The 9459-nt window shown below is 40.2% G+C and overlaps 1 long non-coding RNA gene across 1 annotated transcript; it reads left to right on the top strand.

Annotated features, from left to right (window-relative positions):
- Nucleotides 1-1371: 1371 nt before the first annotated feature.
- On the top strand, nt 1372-6601 carry LOC120319547. The gene is made up of 3 exons (XR_005559790.1): nt 1372-1453; nt 5036-5230; nt 6511-6601. It is a non-coding gene; the product is annotated as an uncharacterized LOC120319547 (long non-coding RNA).
- The last annotated feature ends 2858 nt before the right edge of the window (nt 6602-9459 follow it).

The following is a 9459-nucleotide window of genomic DNA, read 5'->3' as shown; positions in this document are numbered from 1 at the left end:
ATAATGAGGCATGAACAATTTACAAGGAGTTCATTTCCACTGTGAGTTTTCTTGTGAAAGGCAAAGAGGGTATCATATAATCTTTCCCTGAAAGATTACTCTGGAGAAGCAGTGCTCCGTTTGATTATATATAGGTGGAATTAAAGCAGCTTCGGAGAATATAAGTGCATCTGTTGAAAGCTGGAATTGAAAAGAATAAATGTGGGATGAGTAAAGGAAACGAGAGAGAGAGAGAGAGAGAGAGAGAGAGAGAGAGAGAGAGAGAGAGAGGGAGGGAGGGAGGGAGGGAGGGAGGGAGGGAGGGAGGGGAAGGAGGGAAGAAGGGAAGGAAGGAAGGAAGGAAGGAAGGAAGGAAGGAAGGAAGGAAGGAAGGAAGGAAGGAAGGAGAGAAGGAGGGAGGGAGGGAGAGCATGTCTGTGTTTGTCTTTGTGTTAGTCATCCCACATCTATCCCACATGTATAAGGCCCAGCCTGATTTTGAAATGTTCACGATGAGCTCCTGTCACTTGCTCCAGCAGTTCGAAAAGCAGGTAACCATGAGTAGATAGATGGGTACCATTTCAGTGGCCAACTTAAAGGAGCCCCCAATTAGGCATCTCCCAGATGATGTTACCAGATGATCCTTTAACTATGGAAGCTTCTGACACACAGAGATAGCTTTTGAGTTGAGCAGGATAGAGGTGGAATAGGCTGAGCATATGAACAGGAAACTTTCAACTAAGATCACAAGGACCTTTTATGATAATTGGTCAACCTGTACTGCTATAAACTTTTTATGCTTTTCTGACTTCAGGATCTTTCTATAAATTAAATCAATTATCTTGCCCTCTGTAATCATAAAGAAGATGGATGGATGGATGGATGGATAGGTGGGTAGGTAGATAGCTAATTGGGTGGATAGGTGAGTGGGTAGGTAAGTTGGTGGGTGGATGGATGGATAGATAGATAGATAGATAGATAGATAGATAGATAGATAGATAGATAGATAGATGTGTGTTATGTATGTGCTTTTGAGTGTATGTGTATACACGTACACTCACACATGCACACAAACAGTAAGGAGAATACATGAAGATATTACCAGAGTTTTATCAATGAACCCAATTTTTTGTGGAGGGAAAATTATAATCACTTAAATACTAATGAAATACTCCTTTGTTGGGTATTCACAAAATGGAGCAAAATCTTTGATGTGTGAGCAGTACATGTATGGATGATCTTGTACGCACTTACTCTTACATCAGTTATACTGATCTCTAGGTGGTGTATTTATACACATATACTCACGTGCATACATACACATATGATTGTGTATGAGCGCATTTCCTCTGTTTTCTCCTCTAGCGTTGTCTAGGAGGACATGAATTGGATGCCAGCCACACATCTTGTGTTCCCTGCTTCCCGGGTTTTTTCTCCACTGTGGGATCTCTGGAATGCCAACCCTGTCCAGCAGGTAAGCCAACATCTGGGGCATCTCCATCAAGAACTAGGTAACTATGTCTATCCTAAGGCGGAACTAGAACCCACTGCCTCCTGGTGACTGGCCTACACTTCTGCAGCCTGTTTCATGCCTAAGGTAGGACTAGAACTCACAGTCTCCTAATTTCTAGCCTGATACCTTAACTATGTCAGAGTTCCAGCTGATGATCCCAACGAAGTAAGTACACCTGAGATATTATGATCTCTAATGCAAAACTTTATTGAGCACAGCATACCGGCACTAATGAATAGAAAACCAGCTCTGGCAATATGGCGCCAGAAAGATAGTTAAAAGAATAAACCCTTCCTTTCCCTCTCTGACACTTCAAGTCACATTGTCCAATCAATCTTTAGGCCATTGTTATGAGAAGAGACCTCTTTAACCTTGCTTCCCATACAAATAGAAACCACCTGTGCATTCCATACATTCTCCTCCCCGTTCACAATTGTTGGCAAGCTAAAAGTGCCATGGCTGTCCTAGTGCAAGTAATCTTCGTAGCTTGACAAATCAGGAGACCAAACCTATCCTAAAATTCAACTCTTATCATCTAAAGCAGGAGTGTCAAACTCAATTTCATTGAGGGCTGCATGAGCATTGCAGTTGCCCTTTGGAGGTCAGGGGTGTGTGGCCAGGGGGGGCAGCCTACTGAGTGGGTATGGATGGAGTGGGTGTGGTCTGATGGGTGGGTTTGGCCAGCTCTACATCATTCATGTCAAGGGTGCCTGTGGGGGCCTGGCAGGAGTGGGACAGATCTGAGGGTCTCTGGCAGAAGGGGGTGGGACTGGGGCAAGCACCAAGGCATGGTCCATTTCTTCATTCCTCACGAAGGGTGACACCTCCACAGCATGCACCCAGGAGGCAGGGCAGATGCGGCAGGGGCTGGTCCCTCGCTGTTTCCAGACAGCCTTGTTGGAGCTAAGACTGAATGTGTTTCAGCATAGATGGCCACCACAAAATTGTACATTGGCTCCCGGCCAGCCTGGGCCATGGCCAAGGCAGCGGGGGCCATTCCCTTACTGTTTCCAGGATGGCTTCGTGGGTCACATGAAACCACTTTGCAGGCCACATCCGGCCCCCGGGCCTTGTGTTTGACATGTCTGATCTAAAGACTTGAACTCTTGCCCAAGATTTTCCCCACCACTATCTCGTAGCACTCTACCCCGCAACAAAAATTGATCTCAGGTTTTATGTAAATAGTACAGTTCTGATTTGGGAACATCAGGGAAGGAAAGAGGAGGCAAGATCCTTCCTCAATTGTGAGGGACAAGTTGAATAACTTTAGATTCTTTTTTTTTCAGTCATACGTTTCTAGGATTCAAAGCCATTTGGCCGGATCAATATTTAAGGCTTTGGGAAAGTGGAAAACAATGTCTGGAAGATTAAATGCGCTCCACTAGTATCTAAGTTAATTCTCAATTGTCCTTTATAAGCCATTTAAAGAGCCGCTGGCTCTTAACTACCATGGACTCTGCCTGCTTGGTATTCTGGAGAAGTCTTGATAATCCTGTCCTCGGGATATCACTAGCCTATCTTTGCGGGAATGAGAAGGGTGTTGCAAATTCATCATCACAACATTAGTGCAGAACCAACTTTGACACGAGAATGAGCCAGGATAGACTCAGGTCTTTGTTGGTTTCTCTTTCTTTCTTTCTTTTTTCTTTTCTTTCTTTTTCTTTTTCTTTTAAAAAGAAGCAATTGCTTTTAAGAATTATGGAAGCGTAGAACATTATTAGAGATGATTAATTGGCTGTAATGGCTCAGAAAATTACGAGGAAAGACAATCAACGAACACCACAGGCCTCTTTGTTTTGCACAGTTTCTCCTGCCATAAAATTGGGTTGGAAGGGAATCAAGGAATTGGGAAAGAAAGAAAGAAAGAAAGAAAGAAAGAAAGAAAGAAAGAAAGAAAGAAAGAAAGAAAGAAAGAAAGAAAGAAAGAAAGAAAGAAAGAAAGAAAGAAAGATAGTTCATACCGGAATCCCTCTTAGCTGTTTCTCTGACAATGGGATAAATTTGAAGAAAAGCTGTGAAAATAATCAGAATGTTTTTCCCCCAAAATCCTTAGAAGAAAATAGAAAAAGTGTGTCTTTGCCTCCAAGACTTTTTAAAAAGTCCAAGGTAGATCAACAATTTGGTTTAAATCAATGAGTTTTCTGTGGGATCTATTGATTCCAAGGTATTACATATTGTAGACATAATCATGCAGATTTGGGGGGGGGCAAAATTCAGATTGTGATCTACTATTACTTTTTGTTTGGATGTTTTCAACTTCCTTTGAGCTACCTGCTGTTCCTGAATGTCTCCTATCCAAGTAATCTTACCAGCCTGATCTTGCTTAGCTTCCAAGTCCAGAGAAGATCACCAGGTCCAATGTTTAGGACTAAAGCTCCTTGTGAACACCAGACCCACCTCTAGTTTAAGACCTGCTGTTCCAATGGAAGCTGGAGCATATGCTGAGTAATTCAGATACTTTCCACTAAGCCTGGTAACTGGATCCCGGTGTCTGAAATGAAAATCCTCTTAATTAAATTATGAAGTTATCCTGTGTGTTGAGCATCTTGATATTACAAGGGAAAAGGTCAAGTAGAATAACAGATGCTCAATGAAAACTTTTTGAGCAGTCAGATAAGGAGATCCAAACTCATTGGTAGCCTCACACTGCAATGAACAGACATTTAATTTTGCAGCTACTGAGATTGTTGGCCGAGCAAGGACAAAGATAGCCAGGGAAATGACTGAAGCTAGGGAAACGGGCCCTTTGTCAGTCAGTGCTGATTTACCACCAGCTTATCATGTACTTAGGAGCTGAGGGCCAATCACTGGCCATCAACACACCAATCAACCAATAGGAAGGCACCACATAAATACAACTCACAAAATAGCCCAAAGCACATATTCCAATATAGAAAAATTCCAAGCGGATGGGCTCCAGCACACATCTGAAAGCCAGATTGGATCTTGAAAAGTTTTTGATCTACATTCAGTGTTGATCTATAACTCACTATCATGAAAATAAAATAATGTTTGGGGTTTAAGTTCCTGGTCTTAGATTTCTGGACTAAAAATCCTAAATTAATAATAATCTGGTATTAACATTTGATGCGCAGAGAAGAAGCTTCTTGGAGTGTTCAATACCTCAGATTTATTTATTCAATTTTTATAGCCACTCATCTCAGTCCAGTGACTCTGAGCATTGAACAGTTCTAAACAATTAGAACAGTTAAAAATAGTACAAAAATAAATATACATATAAATACAGAATTAGGATACAATATACAGCATAAGGCAATGTTTCTCAACCTAGGCAACTAAGATATAGGAGGGAGGGAGGGTGGGAGGGAGGGAGGGAGGGAAGGAAGGAAGAAAGGAAGTTAAATGCATGCTATTATAAAGTTAGAAATGTAGAAAAAAAACCAGCTAAGCTTTCTCTAATCAATGCTTATCAATATTAAAACTGTCTTTATCTTTATTGATTCTACCAACTGCATTACAATCATATTGTTGCCATAGTAATGTACATCCTGATCTCCTTCACTTGTTTGTTTGCTTTTGCAGGGCATTATTGTCCTAATTTTGGGACTATTCAACCAGTCCCTTGTCCCCCTGGCTCCATGGCTCATGCTCCCAGACAAATCAAGTGCCGAAGAGAAAACGAAACTTCTTGCTGTCCAGACAACATGGCCGAGATGTTGTTTGCTTGGAAATCTCTTCATTCTGCAGTGGATCTACAAAGCCAACTCTGTCCTTCAGGTTTAACCTTTGCATTTGTTTCTGTTTTTCTGATTTATTTTACCTATTCCTCATTTGGGGACTCAAAATCTGCTTTGACCCCATTGAGAGGGTGAAATCCAGGCCAAATTAATTTAATTTCTGAAGCAGTTTATCAAAACCAGGGGTCTTTAAACTTGGCCCTTTTATGATTTGTGGACTTCAACTCCCAGAATTCTTCAACTGGCTGAAGTCCACAAGTCATAAAAGGGCCACATTTGAAGACCCCTGCTCAAAACAAGTTTGCAGGTGAGAACATGGAACAAACCATGGAAGCCATTCCAACAAGAAGTCCCTCTGACACTACTACTATTTGAAGACACCAACATTCTATCAATTGTTTAATACACTTTGCTTACTATTTTGGTCTTCATTGTTTTATATATCCAGAAATTAAGATATCCATTTATTTCAAGATTCAGATTCAGTACTTGCATCTCAAATAGTTTTGGTTTTCTTCCTACTTGTTCCTGCAGCTTAACCCAAACTATATGCAACTTGCTATGGCTGCTGTCCCCTACTTCTATTCCCATATGAGTAATAGTAATAGTAGTAAAGTTGGAAGGGACCTTGGAGCTCGTCTAGACCAACCCCCTGCTCAGGCAGGAAACCCTACACCATTTCGGACAAATGGCTGTCCAGTCTCTTCTTAAAAACTTCCAGTGTTGGAGCATTTACTGCTTCTGGAAGCAGGCTGTTCCACTGATTAATTGTTCTCACTGTCAGGAAGTTTCTCCTTAGTTCTAGGTTGCTTCTCTCCTTGATTAGTTTCCACCCGTTGCTTCTTGTCCTGCCTTCAGGTGCTTTGGAAAATAAATATGACTGGCATTGCAATTGTTTTTGTGAAACATGATAAACGTTATTAGTTACTATTTTCCTTTCTTAATATCATGTATGACTCTAACAGATTGGGATCATTTGTGGTACAGTGTCCTGCACAGGCCCATGACATTGATTAATTTATTATCCAAGTTAAACCTGTGTAAACGCAGTCTTTGTACTAATTGTACAGTGACCTGCTTACCTAAAGAGACCCATACCATCTTAAGTAGCAATGTGGATATCTAAATACCTGGCTGATCCTTCAATTCAATTTTCTCCAAGAGGAATTTCCCATATTTAATACCATCCTGCAAGTCTCAACTGGTGCAATCCAACTCAAAGGTCTCCAGCTTGGAAGTAGTCACCTTCTCTAAAGAACAACCTGATCTGAAGAAGGAATACTATTGAAGGGATATTGAAAGATGAATCTCATCTTGCAGGGTATTTTCATAGTCCTGGACTGACCACAGCTCCATGTCCCAGGGGAAGTTTTGAGCCGAGAGAAAAATCCCTAAAGCTGAGCAACAGATCTTCATACTTTCCAGGTTTGTATCTGTCTTTTGCAGATAATGATCCTAAATCAGATTGATAATTAGACTCTTCCACAGAGGCTGACAGTTGTAGTGCTTATTTACTACCCTGTGACATAAAGTAAGCAAGTTAGACACCAAGAAAAATTCCTAGAAATTTGTTTGGGAAGGCTATTGAGAATTATTAGTCTCTCTCTCTCTCTCTCTCTCTCTCTCTCTCTCTCTCTCTCTCTCTCTCTCTCTCTCTCTCTCTCTCTCTCTCTCTCTCCACACATATCATAATATTTAAACACCTTTGTTGTGTCTCTTATATGTATAGAATCATAAACTTGTCTATAGAGAGAACTGGGTGATGGATTTCTTGAAAGTCACTATTGTTTTACAAAAAGCCAAGAGCAGATTTAATATCAACAGGGAGAACTTGGTAGAGAACTCAACACATCCAAAGTCTGATAGGACAAATTGTGTTGGATAATTTGCATCTGCTTCAGAAGCAGGATGGAAGGATATTATCTTTAGGTTGGGTGAACCTACATTTTCAGCAGAAGGGCTTAACTCATCTCTAAGAACATATGTGTCATTAGAAGTATACACAGAAGTAGTCGAATTTAGTGCCAGGTAAGTTCGTACCCAATGTGATGTCTTTAAAAATGTATTCTGAACATCTCTTATTAGCTGGGTTGATCCTTTCTCAGTAGCAAATTGCTGCCCAGATTTCATATAGAACAGTTCCTGTTTGGTTTTATCGGCAAGATTTATTTTGTAGTAGACTCATTAAGAGCATTCTTCATCTTTTTGATATGCAGGTGTTGCTTGTTAGCAATATCAGGGATAAGGTTAGCCTTGCCATGAATGGGGCAGCTGTTTCAGCAGATAGTTGTGTTGTGAAAGGGCAGGGTAAAATACTGTGATTTTTACCACCAGGAAGAGAATGTACCCTTTTTCTACACAATACTTGACTCTGAAGCTTACCTTGAGATATTATGTGGAACAGATATGCTGCTCTGACACAGAAAACATGGTTTCTTGGGCATATTTATCCATGAATGTGGGTGTGAAGTATGAGTTTAGAGGCTGGATGGAATGCTAAGGTCAACCTACAGTGGCATCCATCTCCAGATATGGTCAATTGTATGGTTATGTTGAAGATGAACCCAATGAAAGTGCAATAAGAAAGCTAGCAAACTGGTAGAGCACCATGGAGACTGGAGTTTCACTTTCCATTCCCTTTGTCTTTCAACATTTAATGCTTCCCCCCATTGAAATGCCAGCCTATTCCTGGGAGAACTGAATTCTAAAATGTTAGGTAGCTGATGGCGTCCCAGTTCATTTCCTTTAACATCCATTAGAACAAGCGATGAATAGTTTGAGCAGTGGACTTTGTCATCACTGATCATACCTGTAAGCAAAATCAACCCTCTTTTATTAGAGGTGATTTCACGATCAGCCTGTTTTAAAGCTGAGAGCGCCTTCATAAATATGTACCTGCCATGCTTCCTCTGTGCTGATTGATCCTGTGGGATCAACCCAGGAGAGACACAGTTGCCACTTAACTGGCATCCATTATGTATACATTCTCATTATCAATATCTATTACCTAAAGAAGCATAGAATGCAGAATGTTAATCAATGCTAATCAAGGAGAATATTTGCAGCTCCAAGTCCTTGGTGCTCTCTGAGCTTGGCGGTTTTCTTGCAGATCCCAAAGATGCTTTTTCATGAGGCAACTGTACTTTCTTGTTTTTCTCTGAAGATGTTTCACTTCTCATCCAAGAAGCTTCTTCAACTCTGACTAGATGGTGGAGAATGGAAAGATTTATACTCCTGCAGACAGCTGTTCATTTGCATTCTTTTAGCGAGTCGAAGCAAAATGTCTTCAAAGAAAAACAAGAAAGTACAGTTGCCTCGTGAAAAAGCATCTTTGGGATAACTATGACCTGGATGACTGAGGATCTCCATAGACATTTTCTTGCAGATGTTTTATGACCAAACTAGATAACATTCTCAGCACAAGCTCAGAGAGCACCAAACATCACTTAGAAGGCTAAATAGAATCTCTGGACAAACCAAACCAAACTTGATCCCAAATCTTCATTTATGAGCACTTACATATGTATTTATGGGATTTATTCATCCTCTTAATCAGATTGTACACCCCCAACTTCCAAGAAGTCACTGATGTTCCTTGATCAAATCCCACATTTTTCATAATTGACTTCAGAAGATGCATGAGAACAGAAGGTATCCTGAAGTTAATAGATATGGTCAGATATGAATTTGAGGTTTCCATCTAAAAATTTGGAAAATGGGTGGTGAACTCTTGAAGAGTAACCCTAATGAGGGAATTATTGGCATTTAAACTTCTGGGGCCAATGTTTGAAAGAATTATAGCATAGGCTCATAACCAAAATTGGTTCAAACACAAAGCATAGTTTTTGCCTTCCAGAGGAAATTGTGAATAATCTTTTGACATAGATAATATTTGCCATTAGTTGTGAAGCTGGTTTCTAGCAAGTAACCCCTAGCAAGTTTTTTTTTAAAAAATGGAGATTTTTTTCCCATCACTGAAATTCAGATTAACCAATCTCCTTCCCTAAAGAGACTAGTAATTATTGGAAAAGCAAAGCAATGTGTGAATATTTTCCATAAGGTTTTCATTTACAGCTCCTAAAAATATAGAAAATGTCAGACTCGCAATATCTCATTTTTACTTTAAAACTAAACAAATCGCAGCTACATATGTTCTTCAAACATTCCGAATCCCTACCCCCCCTTTTTCTTTTTGTTAAGTTACATTCTGGATTAATAGTCATTATTTTTAGAGCAGCGTTTTTAGACTCTGTGCTGTAATAAGCATGG

This window comes from Crotalus tigris, unplaced genomic scaffold, assembly GCF_016545835.1.
Source record: "Crotalus tigris isolate CLP2741 ecotype Arizona unplaced genomic scaffold, ASM1654583v1 scf7180000020815.588926, whole genome shotgun sequence".
In the NCBI taxonomy this organism is placed as follows: Eukaryota; Metazoa; Chordata; class Lepidosauria; order Squamata; family Viperidae; genus Crotalus; species Crotalus tigris.
This window is presented reverse-complemented; position numbering and strand designations above follow the sequence as displayed.